The sequence below is a fragment of the Petaurus breviceps genome, unplaced genomic scaffold (genome assembly GCF_028583685.1).
Source record: "Petaurus breviceps papuanus isolate PSGF00001 unplaced genomic scaffold, PetGlider_PUasm1.0 173, whole genome shotgun sequence".
In the NCBI taxonomy this organism is placed as follows: domain Eukaryota; kingdom Metazoa; phylum Chordata; class Mammalia; order Diprotodontia; family Petauridae; genus Petaurus; species Petaurus breviceps.
Window position 1 is genome coordinate 27,232,981 of NW_027185759.1, and position 18,096 is coordinate 27,251,076.

An 18,096-nucleotide genomic window follows, 5' to 3' on the forward strand; every position below is an offset into this window, starting at 1 on the left:
GATACCTGAGTCTATGTCTTGTTAGAAGTACCAAATAAAGAAAGCCAAGATCTATTTTTGATAACAAATTCCAAAGAAAGCTCACCTTTTAAAACCATGAATGAGAATCATGAAGTTCCATATTACCAAGAAAAAAGTAAAGCCATTCAACCATTTACTATAGTTTAATCCTGCTCATTCACCATTTATGTGCATATCAACACACATATGATTTATTTTATTCTCTTAAGCCACACATATATAATCCCTTGTGCCTTCATCTGTGTTCTTCCACTACCAAGATATTATGTTCATTTTATGTGTAATTAATTATAATAAAATCCTTTATTCATTAAAAAATTCTTCTTGATATCTGGGTCCATATTTCACCCCTTTAGTCCTATTCCCAATTAAGTCATCTGCTTCATTTTTGATTATCCTCTGCACATGGATGGTGTCCATCCTTGATTCTCTAGTATTTTAGTCCAATATCTCAAGTTGAATGTTTTATGCATAATTTATTCCATCTATAGTAAAGTTAAGTCTTTTCTCTTGAAACACTTTTGAAGTAGTTTACCATAAAATAGCAGGACAATCATTGTCATCCACCTCATGTTTCAAAGTCTAAGATAAGATGAAAATTCCAATGGCATTCTTTCTGTGCCCTGCCTCAAATCTTTTGGATCAATGTGATCTGTCCTTTAAATTTCAGTCGAGTTCAGCTGTATGAGACTCTGTCCTAGGCATAAAGTGTTCTATTACTGAAGAATGTACTTATGATTTCATTGGCGCATAGAATTCCCATTACCAACACAGGTCTCTATATTTTCTATAATTTATAGAGAGTTACCTAGAACACTGAGAACTTAAATGACTTGCCCAGAGTTTGGTCAATCATATCTGACTCTTCATAACCCCCATATTGGGTTTTCTTGGCAAAGATACTGGAGTGTTTCACCATTTCTTCTCCAGTGGATTAGGGCAAATATAGATTATGTGACTTGAACATGGTTACACAGCTAGTGAGTATCTGAAGCCAGATTTGAACTCAGGTCTCCCTGACTCCAGACCCATGATTCTATCCACTGAGATACCTAACTGCCTTGATTCACACAGGAGCATTGTTTAGCCGAGGTCTTCCTTTCAGGCTGTCTACCAAATACCATGCTCTACATGCTGACTATATTGATTCTAATACAAAACATAACCTAATACCCCCAATATTCCTCAAATAAAATCTAATTGAAAGAAAAATAAATAATGAAATTACCTGAATCAGAATGAAAGGCAATGTGTTGGTTGGAAGGCTGGCTCCCCTATGTAATGGCCAGTTTTAAATTGCACAAGTTAGTTCTCCTTTCTAAGGCGGATTTTCTTTACATGTAAAGTAAGTGGGTAAAATGAAATTGTCTCTTAGGTCTTCCCAGCTCTGATTTGATCATCCTGTACTTAGAGGCTACCCTATGACTTTATATGAGTGAAATGTAGTTGGGAAATCTGCCTGAATTTCAACCAGTACAGTGTATGCTTTTGAGTACTCTGAAGCAATGGAAAATTTCTGATCACAACCAGAAGGTGTCAAGTCAACTCAACAAATATAACAAATGTGTGGGCACCAAACATCATCCTACAAACCCCATAGCTCTCCCCCACCCCATCTCCTTTCTTTACCTCATGCTCCCGGTCAGCATCTACATAGTACTGACTATTTCCTATTCTGTCTCAATTAACCAGTTCATAATCAAGGCTCAGATCACTTGCTTCATCTACCATTACAATCTTATTTGCATGCTTCCTAATTTCCAAAATTGCTATTAAACTTGAAAGCTTCCTTTTCCTAGTCATCTCTTCCATTTATTGTTTTGATCATATTACCTACCACTTAAGCTTATAAGTATTTGGAAGTACAATACATACCACAGCTATCTTCCTTCTTGTGATTTCTAAAATCTTCACATTTGGTTAAGATAGTCTTCACCTGAAACACTGTTTAGACTTTGCCTGAGGATTGGATAAAAGTTAGATAAAGAATGGAACTTCGTAGAGATACAAGACATTTTTGACATCGAAGAAATTTGAGTTCAAATGTCATTTGTACTTCTTTCTAGTTGTGATACCTTGGGCAATTCATTTCCTTTCTGTGTTTCCTCACAGGTAAACTGAGGGTATTTGAACTTGATGGTATCTAAGTAACCAAGACACATTTATTTCAGGAGACAGATAATTTACTCAGGAATTTGAACAAGCAACAGAGTTTGTGTCAGCAATTAGTAGTGCTCTTATTATCTTGGAGGCTAGAAGCAAAGATAGATTGATAGATAAAGTATTTAAGTGTTGACTAGGGGCATGCTAAGTGTGGGGGTCAAAACATCACCTATGCCAAAGAATTTCATTCTAATCTCGAAAGATAAAATACAAAAGAGAATTGTAAAGGGAGGGGAGAAAAAGGACCTGGGAAAGAATCCTGGTGAAAGCTGAGGAGTTAAACTCTAAAGAATTAGTTTATCTGAAAGTGGAATGAGCTCTGAAAATGGTGGTCTAGGAGAGAGAGTGACCAGTAAGCAGAAGGCAGGCCTTGGGGTAGAGGTACTTCTGTAGGGTGGGGAATTGGCTGGCAAGGAAGTAAAGAAGTCCAGAGGTAGGTGCAATATTTGTGAATCAATACATACTCTACTTTTACCATAAATACAAGATTCTCTGTCATGCTTGAGTCTGACTTCCCAGTTGGGAGTATATCTGTGTGTGACAGTTGCAGTGGGACGGAAATATTCCTAATCTTTCAATTGTTTAGAATTGGTTTGCTATAAAAACATCTTTCTAATGGATGTAATTTGGACTTTAGCAAACTAAAACTCTGACTGAACCCTGGCTTGCTGATTCTTTGAGGTAGGTCAGTAGAGACTCAAAGACAGCAAGAGAGAGGAGGAGAGTAGAAAGCCCAGTCCCTTACAACCTTTGCCTATAGGCATTTTTCTTTACAAGGATAAGGTAAATGCCATGATTTCTTAAGCAATGTGATTACTTTCTTACCAAAGGAAACCTTTTAAAAGGGTCCCATGGGTACAGCAAAGAAATTTCTCAATTAATATTCTGACAGAGATAAGAAGAAGATCAAAGGTCTGAACACAGACTCAGAAAATATGGGCCCCGTGGATGAATTGGCAACACAAGTGCTGGAAGGGCAATCTGTTTTAGTTATGCTTTTGAGCACACTTTAAATCTAATTTTAGTGCATAATAAAAAAAAAGAATGTTCAGGTTTCTAAATGCCTTGCATCTGCTGAGTCCTGGTTTAGACACCAGCTGTTTCTATCCTCTGCTAATAAGCAACACAGGAGACAGCCAAACTAAGCTGAGGTGTTAGACATGACCTTGGGCCCCTCTGGGCTGCACATACAGCTCAGGGGTTTCAGGGGGCCCTCTTGTCTTTGGTCACACAAGGTCAGTGAGTTTCATGATGGCATCTTCACTGTCCTTTGGTTTACTTTTACTGAAATCTACATGGTCAGATATAGACACACATTATCCACAGCCCAAAGTGCAATTGGACAACACCTGATGATACGTATCTCACTTGAGAAGCACCTTAATACTGCAATAACTTTTTATGTATTTATTTATTTATATATAACCAATTGGTCAATTGATAGTAATAAAAATTTGTATAGTATTGGGAAAGGATCTTGCTATCTTTAAAATGTAATTGTATAAACTATTCTCTGGGTTCTGCTCATTTCACTCCACCAGTTCATATAAATCTTACAAGTTATTGTCAAAATCATTCCTTTCATCATCTTTCCCTGAAGGTAGCTGTTGACACAGTGGGGGGAAACTCCAGCCTCGTGGTCAGGGAGACCTGAGCTTAAATCTGGCCTCAGACACTTACAAGCTATGTGACCCTGGGCAAGTTACTAAGCCTTTCTTTGCCTCAGTTTCCTCAACTATGAAATGAGGACAATACTCACACCTACCTCACAGGATTGTTATAAGGATCAAATAATATAACATTTGTAAAACAATTTAGCACAGTGTCTAGAAGATAATGGGTACTATAGAAATGCTTATTGCCTTTTAGTTCTTAATACAAACTAATAATCATATACAAACAGATATATAAATACATCTACATGTGTATGTATTTCATGTGTATATATATGAATATATGTAAATATGTGTGTATGTGTGTGTAAATATATATATATATATTAACCCCACATCTTTAGCTTCCAGTTATCACTTTAAAAAATGGTGCTATGTATATTTTTGTTCATTGGTGTCTTTTTCCCCTTTTTTTTCTTTCGGGTATAGGCTTAATAGTCTTCTCATTGAGCCTTAGACACTTGTAATGAATGATTTGGGCACCCACATAAGTGCCACTTGTTTTTCATATTAATTGGACAAATTCACAGCTCCACCATTATTTCACTGACATATCTCTTTTCCTGCAGTCTTTCAACATTTGTCAATTCACTTTTGTCAATCTGATTGGCATGAGGTAGAACCTTAGTTGTTTTATTTTTAATTACTCTAATTATTAATCATTTAGATTATTTTGACAAGTGGCTCTTGGTACCTTGGATTTCTTTCCTTGAAAACTGAAATTTATCTATTGAGGAATAGCACTTATCCATATGCATTTTAATATGTTCATTATATATCATGAAAATGAGACCCTGTTAGAGATTTACTGCAAAGATTTTTCCTTAATTAAATGTTCCCTTACTGTTTTTTTCCTGTATACATTTTATTTTTACAAAAATTATTTTTTAAAAAATAAGGTAATCTAAGTTTTTCATTTTTCTTCTGTTATCTCCATACATTATTTACTCAATTGTGTATTTTTTTCTCAATCCATAGTAGCAAAAAGCATTTTCTTCCTTGATCTTTTAATTTTATTCTGATCTAACTTTTTATATATGTCATTCATCACTATCGAGCTTGTCTTAGTATACATTGATGATGATGATGATGATGATGATGATGATGATGGTGACTTTAGATAGCATTTATATAGAGTTTTAAGGTTTTCAAAATATTTTACAAATATGTCATTGTATCCTTACAATAAGCCTGTGAGGAAAATACTATTGATATCTCCATTTTATAGATAATAACAGTGGTACAGAGGTCAGGTGATATGCCCAGGGTACCACAGCCAGTGGCTAGCACTGGATTTGAAATCATGTCTTTCTGACTCCTGACCCAGCCCTACATCCACTATGAATTTGTCTATGCCAAATTTCTGTGAGACTGCATTTCAATTTTCTCAACTTTTTTTTGTCAAATAGTGATTTTTTGCCCCAGGAGTTGGGCTCTTTGGGTTGCTAGAACATTATATATTCTTTTGTTTCCATTTGTTATATTCTTAATCTATACAATTATTCTTCTAAATGCAATCTCCTTACTTCTGACCCAAAGACCCTCTCAATTTTGAGATACAACTCAGTCACTATTTTGTGTATGAAGCCTTTCCTGATCCCCAATCCCTGCTCTTACTTTCCTTCCCACTATATACTTGCTTCCTATGTGTGTATGTACCTATTATCTTCATGTTGCATTTATTTGTGTATGTACTTGTAACTTCTCCCACCTAAGTTCTTTCTGAGTAGGAATCACTTTATTCTTTATACATTTAACCTCCATATTTAGGTGAAAGGTCCATCATAAATAGTAGGTGTTTAATAAATACTTTTTGGTTGATTGATTGCTATATGTAATTGAATATCAAATAACTTTGATGGTTGTTTTGAAATACAATTTCAGATCTGGTGAAGTTAGGTTCTCTTCCTTCCCCTTTTTTCATTCATTATTCCATTTAAATTGTTTTTCACTATTTTATTTTATTTTTTGCATTTCAAAAGGACCATATAATAATACTGGTGTAAGCAATTAAGTGATCACATCTGGATAATACAGGACCATAAACCTACACCATAGATGTCATGGCATCTAGTCTTTAAATTTTACAAACAAGGGAGGTGAAAATCAGAGAAATTAAAGGCTTTACCAAGTAGTAAATGTAAGTACTAGTTATTAAAACTAGATTTAACAAATCTAAGTTTAGCACTCAGAATCAAGGACCTTCTTCAATATAGCAAAAGAATGTGATATGGCATTTAGAATTTAACCCCCAGTGTAAGTGGCTTCTCATGTAAAAAGACAGATAATAATGTCTCTTGGTGTTCTTCACTGAGTTCAAGTATCTTTCTTGAGATTACAATAATTGGTGTGTATATAACATTATTCATAAAGTACCTCTTTTGAGCCATATAACAACCTGGTGAGATAAGGGCTATAAATACTGGTCCCATATTTGTCTGAAGAAATTAAGGCTTAAAGAACTAAATGGACTTGTCCCCATTCAGGCAGGAAATGAGAATCAGAAACAAGTTTTTACACCCAGATTCTCCTACCTCCAGGTCAAGTATTCTCTCCATCGCACTGTTCTGTCTTTTGAATAATCATTCTCCTCTATTTAGCTTTAGCATTGCTCACTGAAAAGAGTAATGAACTTGCAATCTGAAGATCTTCATTTAAATCCCATTTCTGCTACTTTTCCCCCATATGACATTGGGCAAGTATTTATACTCTTTAGGTATCAGCCTCTTCTTTTCTATAATGGGGGATTTGAAGTAGCTGACCTCTTATGTCATTTCTAGCTCTAAAGCTAGCTCCTCTAAGCATAAGTATTCCTGAAATTGCTGCTATAGACTTCCATTTCTTACACCTGATCATTTGCTCTGACTATGCCTCATGCCTGGTGTATTCTCTTTCCTCCTCCACCACCTAGAACTCTTTTCTCTCTTCACATGCCACCTTCAAGTTATTTATGTTCCACCCTGTAGCAGCAAGCACCCCAGCATCCCCAGGGTGGCTGCCAACACAGGTTTTTAGATCTGCTTTGCTAAAGGAAAGCAACTCAAAATTGGTGAACAAAATTGGTTTAATCAATCAAATATATATCGTTTACCTAGTTCGGAGGAAAACGGTCAGCACCCTGAACTTCAGAGTATACAGATAGAATTATCAAGAGAGAGAAACAGATCAAGTAGACAGCTTTCCAAAGTGTCCAACCATTACATCCATACCAAATCAACATGTGGATTTTTCAAAGCGGGGGGGAAGGGAGGGGGAGCTCTCAACAACAGCTTCCCAGAGTCTCATCCGATCAAATCACAGAACACTTCTCAAAGTGAGCCCCAAAACAAAGCCTCAAATCAGGGTTTATATAGCCTTCTCCTGCCTCAGAGAATGTAACAACCTTCTGGACCCACTGGCCAATCAAAAATATCTACTGAAAAACAAGCCTCCCACCCCAGGCTCCAGGTGCACTTTAGCCTAGGGGCAGGGAAGATCTTAAAAATTTACATTCCCATTACACACCCTAGTCACAATTATGTGTGTGTATGCATGTGTATACTGATCTGTGAGTTTACTCTCTTATGAGGACTTGGGATGAGGAAGTATCTCACTTCTTAGCTGTATAAGATTGTGACTTAGCTCAATTCATACATGGCGTTGTTCACATCAAGTTGAAATCCAAAAACAGGTTTTGAAACCAAGATCTCCTGGGGTGTAGCATCTTTTCTGGATGGGCCCTTGTTGGATCTTGTACTAGTGTAGATCCAGAAGGTTCTCTTGAATATCATTCCTTATTCCTAAAGAAATTGGTACAGTCACATGTGACCTTAGGCAAGTCACAACCCTGATTGCCCTCCCATCCTCCCTCCAAAAAGAAAAAGAAAGAAATTGGAACAGATGCACTAGGTTTCAGTTCCCATATTTCTATGACTTGCTCTCCTGATTTTTTGGAACTTCTATTTTGAAGATCCCACTCCACCAAACATCATCATCAAATAAGTCACCAAGATCCCCAAGAAGTAAATGAGTGAGAAAGACAATACTAAAACTGACAGGTCCTTATGAAGACTGCAATCTGTTTCTTCACTTGTCGATAACCTATCAGAACCAGTTAGGAAATTTCTGCAAATGGTCTCATTTCTCCAAGGCATTTCCATTACCTAGCATTACAATTTGCCAGTAAAGAGTATTCTCAAAATCTCTACGTGGAGAGATGCTATTCCAGGAATTCTCTGCATGTGACAGACTCCTATTAAATGAGCATTAAGTTGAAAAGACTGAGGATATTTACCTTTAATGAGAGAAGATTTAAGATAGCTGCACTAACTATCTTTAGGTACTTAAAAGGCTTCCAATGAAAAAAAAAGGCATAAGCAAAGCATCATAAGCATTATAATTCATTAGACAAGTAGGTGGGTTCATGATATAACAAGCATGAGGGATAGTCATTGGGTAGACTGAGCTCTGCTTTTGTACATGCAATATTAAGAGATTCAGTGTTAAGACCTTTAGCCCCCTGAGAAGACTTCCTGTGAAGAGCTTGTGCAAGAGACTCACTGAATAAGAATCTCAGAATTCCTTCTTGTCCCTAGTCCTTGAAGACATGCCCTTATCAATGACACCACAAACACCTAAAAAAAAAAAACCTTTGGATTATTGAAGTATCAGAGAAGACATGAGAAAAAGGAATGAAATTTGTTCTGTTTGCCTTTGCAGACCACAAGAAAGAGCAGTGGGTCAAAGTTGGGGATGGAGTAAGTGGCTTGCTGTGAGAAAAAAATATATATATATAACTTCCTAGCAATTGGAAGAGTCAAAATATTTGATGGATTGCTTTTGGAAATAGTGGGTTTTCTCCCATTGAAGGTCTTTAATTAAAGACTAGTTGGCCACATACAACAATATGGTACAAGGGGATTCTCATTTTCGCAAGGTTTGGGCTAAATGGCATCTGAGGTCCTTTAAAAATCTACTGTTCTCTGAGTCACAAAGTGTATTGTAGGCATGACTTTCCTATAATAGAGTATGCACTCGCCAAACGATTTAGAGTATTTTTCTTTTGTTTTTTCATGGTGACTTTCTTTATAATTTAAGGGAACACCATTGTGTTGAATGTATTTTGATTTCAGCAAAATATGTAAGAATCAGGATTTGAAGACAGTTTTTTTCTTTCTCCTTTCTCAAAGCATATCATCTTTATACTTTTGTTTAAATGTTGTAAGTTCCCAAAAAAATGTAAGCTTTGTAGAGGGAGTTAACTGTGACTGTGTGTTTCCATCTCTATATAAGTGGTCCCATATATTTGTAATTGCAGTATCTACAACATTACTTTATATAGAGAATTAAACTGGTGTATTCTTGTTGAACTATTGAATCAGATATTCTTTTTCTATCTCTTTGGGGTGGATTCACACGAAGAAGAGTCTGAATTTGTTCCTTTGTGATCACAACACTTTTCACTATTTATTAAAAAGCATTATACTTTCAAGTCCCTAAACTTTAAACATATTATTTTGCTGGTGCCCTGATAGAAAAAAGAAAAAGTGAAAAACAAGACACAAACAAAAAAGAAAACAAGCAAATAAACAAAATAAATATTTGATTTTCTTGCTTTTATCCAGACAACACTACTTTCTGAAACAGGTTAGATTTTTTTTTTCTTTTCTTTAAATGATCTGCGGCTTTTCAAAAATAAGCCTAATCTTCCTAAAGGATGGACTATGAGCAAATAACCACTTTCAGAAATACAGCATCTGAAATTCAGTTCTCTATTCAATACTAGTAAAGGATGTTAATTTCATTGCAAGTTCATTCCCCATAAACATTTTTCTTCAAACAATTAATCTGGAGAATAAGATGTCGATGAGAAAATAAGAATCCCAAGTTAAAAAAAATAACTCTATTACTCTTATCCCACAGCAATGTATGTTCTTAGTGGTTTCCTCACTATTTTTCAATTTGACTAGCCAACAGATATTCTCAAAAAATAAGAGAGACAGAATTTTAGACATATCTGATTTTTGGTTAGAAAGAAAGCAGAAATATGACTATTTTATAGATGTTTAAAAATAGAGTGGCGTGTATTACATTTGTAATAGAGGGAATAACATATACTTTGGCTGTGTCTGTGTGGAGCAGATGAGGCCTGCTATGGTATAGCCTAGCTGTCCATTTGAACTATGAACTGTGTTTTTCAAATGTAAATATACTTTAAATCATTATAGAGAATTCTGTCTATCACAATGCCTTTAAAAATTTGACTATTCCAACTTCACAACAAAAATTTCACTCTGGAGCCTTCTATGTTCTACTTATTATATCATGTCAACTGGAAAGATGGATCAGAAGAAATGATAAAGTTCTACTACTGACCGTAAAATATTTCAGAGTTTAGCATGGAGTCCAAATGGGAAGTATGCTTATCCAACACAATTCAAGTCATTTGAGCATCAAAGAACTACCAATTGATTACAGGCAAATGGGAAAGCTTAAAGGAGAATCTTTTGAATATGGAAACCAGAAACAAATCTTTCAGACAGACAAAGTAGCATTTATTAAGTATACATCCCATACACCAAGCCCTGTGTGAAACATGGTAAAGAAAGACAAAAAGCAATCTTTGCTCTCAAGAAGCTCACAGTAAATATAATGAGTTAGCAATGGCAAGGAAAATGCTTAAAGAAACTTGTCAGCATATTTGAAAGAGTGATTGGAGGTAGATGGAAAGACTATCTGTCTCTTTTATTGCCAGAGCATTTAAAGTCGCGCAGTTATATGTCTACTACCCCAGCACTCACAAGGGTATTTGCTCCAGTTTATCTGTACTGATGCATGAAAATTAGACAACAGTTTTGTGGTATGAATATGAAGACACGTCATAGGCATAGACATGTCTCAGACAAGTTTGTTGGAGGGAGATAAACAATTTGTCCTTTTTGCTTTCTTAAAGAAAAAAAACACTTCTTAATTAAGACAGTTGATATAGTATAGTAAAAATAATAATTCTTACTGTGAAAGACTATTTTAAAAGTTAATTTTATTGATATAGTTGTTGTTTTTTAATCACCTAAATTACTCATATTCCTTCCCTTCCCATGACAGTTATGCTTAATAACAGCTTTAAAATTAGAGGAAAAAAGAAGAAAAAATCAGCAAAACTTATTGACACAGGAAAGGAAAGTAATATTATATGCAGTGGTTCACACATGTTCCCCCCCAAATGCATAAAGGATTATGTTTGGGGTATCTTCATGGTATTTCTTTGAGGCTGACTTTATTCATTTCTAATTTTGTAACATTCATTTTCAATTATTTTGCAATTGTTGCTTCCATTTAGATTGCTGCAGGACATTGTTTACATTTTATTCTTGACTGTTTACTTCACTCTTCAGGTTTTCATCGAGGTCTTTCAGTTTTTCTCTCTATTCATCACTTCCATTGGTATTTTCAGCATGATGTTATTCTATTACGTCAGTGTTCTATAATTTGTTAGCCATTCACCAATCAATTTACAGATACTTTGTTTCAAGTTCTTTGCTATCACATATAGTACTGCTATAAATATTTTAGTGCATATGTTTATGTAAAGTATACTTTACATAAACATATGCACTAAAATTTATAAATATATGGAAAGAAAAGAGAGGGGAAAGAGCAGAGAGAAAGAGAAAGAAACAGTTACAGAGAAAAAACAGAGATGAGAGAGGCAGAAGAGAAAGAGAGAAAGGAGGAAGGGAGGGACAGAGAGATAGAGAAAGAGAGACAGACAGCATCTTTTTTGGTTCTTTCTTTTTTGTCAATGACCTTCTTGTAGTATATGCCTAGTAGTTAACTGTGGGTCACATGATGTGAGAATTTTAGTAACTTTCCAGAATTCCAAATGGATTTCCAGAATGATTAAACTCAAACTTTGAAAGTTTCTTTTAAAAATGGGCACCGAGTTATAATTTGTGTTCTGTCACTAATCCTTTACTGTTAGTGAAGGAGGAGAATTTATACTATGGTTGCATAAATCAATAGAAATTTTTGATAAGTGTAATTTTGGCTCTGTTCAGCCATAATGCAAGAGAGTTGCTGAGTTGTGGGAGAAAGTCATCATTATCATCATCATCATCATCATCATCATCATCATCATCATCATCATCATTCTTGCTTAAGATGAGATTCAGTAGGGATAAATGTAAAGGTTTACATCTGAGCACAAAAAGTCAACTCCACAAACAAAATGTGAAAGCATGTATGTGAAAATGTGAAAGCAGCTCTTTTGAAAACAATATGGATTTTTAAGTGCACTGAAAACCCACTATGATTCAGCAATATGATGTGGCAGAGAACAATACTAATGCAATTTTACTGGGCATTAGAAAAGGAATAGCTTCCAGGTAAAGTGAAGTGAGAAAATCAGTTTATGCCACCCTTGTCAGAACTCATCTGCTGTATTGTGTAAATTCTGGGCACCATAGAAGAACACTAATAACCTGGAGAGTATCCAGGGAAGGGCATGCTGAAATGCCTTGATTTGCAGAAATCTGGTATGATTGAAAGGAGCTCTGATGAAAGTTCAGTACAATCCCCTTATTTTACAGAATATAATTAATCTAATAATTAATTAATAATTTGATATTAATTATGATATTAATTATTAATATATTATCAGATTTAATATTATTAATAAAATTAAATAAATCTATTAATTGATTAAAATAAAGGAGTATAAGTATATGAGGTAGCCTGTTCTGTTTTGAAGGCTTGAGAATGTGGGTGTTTATTACATTAACTACGTGTGCCAACTTCATAACTACTGTTATGACTTTGACTTTCTGGTTTTAGGACTCAGTTTTCTGGTATTTGAATAAATGTTCGAGCTTTATTCCCCATGTAGAGAGCCTGGTATATTTTGTGATTAACAAGCATGTTACCATACTTATAGTTACTGCAGGCATTGTGAATATTGCATTGTTGATACAAATGGCTGTTGCCTCAGACAAACTGAGACCTGGGAAAGACCTTAGTTTCAAAAAGCCAAGGTCTCCAACTTCATGGGGAACATCTCCAGTCATCCTGATCTATATCTTGCACTGGAGCAAAATGGTTGTGGAGGAGAAAGTGAGGCTGGTGACTTTGCACAGCCTTCCCTTACTTAAATCCAATTCACTTTAAGTCATGTCATCATCTACCTGAGGTCATTGGTCCTCTCAGACAACAAAGGACAGACAATAAGGAAACATTCTCTATCCTTCATTAATGATCTTCCACAGATGGGCACACACAGACAACCTCAACCACCAATGGAAAGTCCCATTGCAATGACATTTTCTCCTCCTTATCTCCCTATTTGCCATCCTCACCCACGTCTTCTGGAGATAAGTTCCAGGACTCTGGGAGTTGGACCACTCAATCCTTATGATTGCCCTTCAGTGGATGATGCTCTGCAGAGCTCAGCACATACCCTACCCAGACAGCACTCTATATATTTGCCTCTACTTCTCAGCTGAATTTTCCCTTACTTCAGTGTCAATCAATTATTTTTCCAGTTTGGGACCAGCTTTGAAGACTCAGCAGACTCAAGCTTTATTAGATATCATTTACTGTGCAATAGTCTATAAACTGATTACTAAGAAACTGAAAATATTAGATAATTATATTGAAGTGCTTTATTCTTTTAACATTTTTATGAGTATCTCCTTTATTAGGATGTAAATACTCTCTGAGGACCAAAAAAGGGGGAAATAAATAAACAATGTAAATATAACATTTTTAGAGGTAAAGCATTGAATTGCTACCCTTAAATTCTCATTAAAATAAGAGTAAGGGAAATAGAATTTTGAATAATTAAGGAATCTTGTTGAAATGGGATTTCATGAAAAAATAGTCTATTGTCTGACAGTCCACAGAGGTGTGGTTATTTTTTTTAATTATACCAGGCAGAGAATATATATGAGCTGTGTTGTCACTAGAGCTATTGAGGCTGAAAGAGCTTTTGATAAGATGAACTGGATTAATTTTTTGTTGTTATTAAAGAAGGGGTGATCTAGGGAACTTTTCTCTAATTGAATTTAAAAATGAAACTTCAAACCTGTGGTTAAGACATATTCCACATAATGTTGGCTCAAATTAATTTGGGGGTTAATTTCACAGAACTGAATCATGTTTTAGTATGCCAAAGCTGTTTCAGTCATGAAATAAGAATGCATAGGTAGTTGTTGATTTAATTCAATTCTACTTAATGATAAATATCTGGTAAGTTCCAAAACAGTGTCAACTCTAGAAAAAATAGCAGTATATTGATCCAATTGAAAAAGTAAGTAATTAAAAGGTAAAGGCCTTTAGTTAATTACTCTTTAGCAGTCATTACTGGGTCTTATTATATACTGTAATTATGGTATGTAATGGATAATTGTATAATAAATACAGCATGTGTTATATACTATAATAAGCACTTAATATATACTGTGATGCTATTTTTTCCAAATTGAATTTCCATGAATTTTTCTATTTCTAAATTCCCATGCCATGACAGCTTACTTAAAGAAAATATGGTTTCATGATTGGTGCTTGTTAGTTTGGGTCCTGTGATTTTGTAAATTTAAGAAACTCTCAGTGTAAGAATTCTTCCTACCAGTGCAACTATCAACCCATTTTTGACTTAGTAGATGAGCCCTAGGCTTTTGACTAAGCCATTTAAGGGTCCAGTGATCTGCCCAAGTTCACAAAGCTGGTAATTTTGAACAGAGGTCTTTCTGACACAAATTCAACTTTATATCCATCCACTGATATAGGATTGTCTTAATGAAACAAATTCTCTTATATTTCAGTTGGGTAAATTTACAACATTTGGGATATGACTATATTATGGCAGGGGAAGAGATTTTCAATGTGTCACTAGGTCTACAAAAATAAACTGGACTGTGTTCATTTGTGCAGCTACTTGACCTGGTAAATAGATTTTATGTAGCTAGATGAAATAGCACATAGATTGCTGGACTTGGAGTTAGGAAGACACATGCTGATAACACCAACTCCTAGAGTCTCAGCAGGGTCATTAAACAAATTCTTCCTTGGACACTTTGCATACTCAAAGCACTATATAAATGCTAGTAACTACTAGCCTTTATTCTTTTGAGTGATTGAACAATGAATTCAGTTAAAGAAATATTCATCAGGATGGAATGTTGAATCTTCATCAGATCCAGAACATAAAATCCATCACTCTGTTAAGTAAGTCGGAGGATTCATCTGTCAGACATTGTTTTAGACTGGAAGCCTCTCTTAGCATCACAAGGAGGTCAATATAGGCCCAATATTAAACCTAGAGAAATGAGTTCCCTTTTGTCTTCCCCCAACAAACACATGTGCACACGTACATTGTCTACTTTTTTTAGTAACAAATCCTCATTTGGTGCATAGTAAAAATCAGTTTATCTTTAGCTAAAGAAAATATTATAAAAATTCTTGTTGGGCCTTCATTCTCAGTGAAGACCAACAACATCATGAGGGTGATGTCTTGACTTGTGAATGAATTGGGTTAAGTGAGGTAGAGTTATTCAAAGTCATCAGTTTTGCTCTCTCCTCCAGTCTTCAGAGTCCAGTGGCAAGACAAAGGTCAAGAAGACTGGTGATGGCCAGAAGGCAAAGAGTGACCTTGGGCTTTCTAAATTAAATATAAAAGTCTAGAGATCAAATAAGTGAGGTGATTTTAAGGACAAGAAGCCCATTGCCTGTCGCCAGGCAGCAATAAGGCAGCTGTACAAGGCATTGGGTAGTAGGCTGGGGTAGGGTGGGAATGAAACAGAAAGATGATAAGTTTAACAGGTCCTGGTAATGATAAAGCAGGTTTATTCAACAAATACCAAGCTATATCCATCCAGATCATTCCTTAACTATATCAGTGAATGAGACATGACTCCAAAGGTTCATAATATTTACTTCTGGGTAACACTATGAATCACTTTGCTATCAGCTCACCACTGCCAAGTTCCTGCCCCTGGGGACACTCTATCGAAGTTGCTGAGCTTTCCCCCAAAGGAGACTCCTCTTCCCATGATCCTTCAGTCCTTCCATAGATAGAAAGGTTTTCCACTTGGAGGAAGAGGAACTACACTTCTCATCAGACTCCACCCTCAATAAGTGGGACGTGAAAGATAGAAAGAAGAAAAAGAAGGGGAGAAGCATGGCTGCTGGACAATGCAGTAGATAGAGCACCAAACCTGGAGTAAGAAAGACCTGAGCTCAAAATTGACCTCATATCCTTACCATCTATGTGACTTTTGGCAAGTCACTTTATCTCTTTATGACTCAGATTCCATAACTACAAAGCAGGGATATTAGTAGTACCTACCTCTGAAAATTACTGTGAAGAGCAAATCAGATATCTCTAACGTGCTTTGCAACCTTTCAGGCTGCATATAAATACTTATTATCATCCTGGCTATTAGTAGTGGCAACAATCATTGTCGCTATCATTTTCATTGTCACAGCTAACAGCACTGGCATTTACTGGGATGGTGATTGTGTCAGTGATGATAGGAACTGAATTTTATTGGTAAAGGGAAATCAAAGATTAGAACTCCCTCCAACAAAGCAGCTCAGCACATTCTCTACAGGTGATGGTTTAAGAGAAATGTGTTGAATATTGGGTGGTTTTGTGACTTGATCAGGGTGTATCAATCATGCAATATTCACAATGTCTATAGTAACTATAAGTATGCTGATATGGTTATTAATCACAAAATATAGCAGGCTCTCTACATGGAAGACCAAGCTAGAATATTTATTCAAATACCAGAAAACTGAGTCCCCAAACCAGAAAGTCAAAGCCATCACAGCAGCTAGAGATTTGGGACACATAGTTAATGCAGCAAACACCCACATTCTCAAGCCTTCAAAACAGAACAGGCTACCTCTGGTAAAGGTCCTCCTCTCCTCTTTCACAACAACTGCTCAGCATCCATGTAGCTTGCATCCAGGAGCTCTGGCCCCCAGCAGTCCTGAGCAGGAATCCTTAGCAGAAATTCTGGCTGGCTCAAAAAAATGGATTTCGCTCCACCGCTGTCGTGCCAACTGCTGCCAAGCTTCCAGTCACTGCACTGACTCTAGCTTGGCTCTGGCTTCCTCTTGCCCCACTGCTTCCTGCTACATCAGCAAGTTCAAGGGGCATGGAAGATCTTCAAATCACATAACCATTATACAGGGTCACTAAATCAGTATGTGTCAGAGATAGAATTTGAACCTAGGACATCCCGGATCAGAGATTAGATATATACTATATCCATTACTGTCTCTCTCTGCTTGGAGTAAATATTAATTGAGTATTCTTGTTGATTTTCTCATATAGCCTAATTCCCATTGGTGTTTTTGGTAGTGACTTTTGGTGGTTACTGTTGACTCATTTTCAACTAAGAGTTGGCTTTTTTTTTCACATGACTTATTTTAAGAAAGATATCCCTCATCTTGTTCTTGTAGAGTAGAATTTTAATGAAATTCTTTAAACTTATGCATACAGTATTATCTTCATAAATCAATAGAGATTTTTTGCTGTTGCAAATGTACCTGACATAAGAGTTGAACCTGTATCTTCCTGACTGTAAGTCCAGCATTCTTTATGATGCTATGAAATATATATACACATATGTATATATACATATATATACATATATATGCATATATATACATATATACACACTGTGACCAAAGGAAGTAATTTGCTCAGAGTCTAATGGATGTTAAGTGACAGATGCAAGATTAGAACCCACATCTCCTGAATACTATGCTAAAGGTCTTTTTTTATTGTAGATATACCTTGATAATTAACTAAACTGACTTTCTGATGACACAATTTTTAAAAATATATTTGAATGTACCATAAAAACTATAAACAATTACGTTGCAGTTTCATGATGTCTTGTGGGGGATGATATCTGGAAAGAATTCAAACTCAATCCATCTTCAATCCAAGTAAAGGCATTTATTGGGATTGACGCCTCTAAGAAGTGAACTGGGTTCCAAGAGGAACCAGCATTTTCAGTAAGAGAAGACCAGTAATTTTAGTTCAATGATGCTGATCACACAAAAGAAATTAAGAATATTAAAAAGACAGGAGGAATTTGTCAAGGCATTCTGTAATAGGTGAGGAGTCCTGGCCTCAGTGGAACTGTGCATGTGATTAATGCATACAGAAAAACCCAAATGGGGAGGTATTAATAGAAGTCTCTCTACATCACAAGTTCACCTAAAGGACAGCTTTTGCTATTATTGCGCA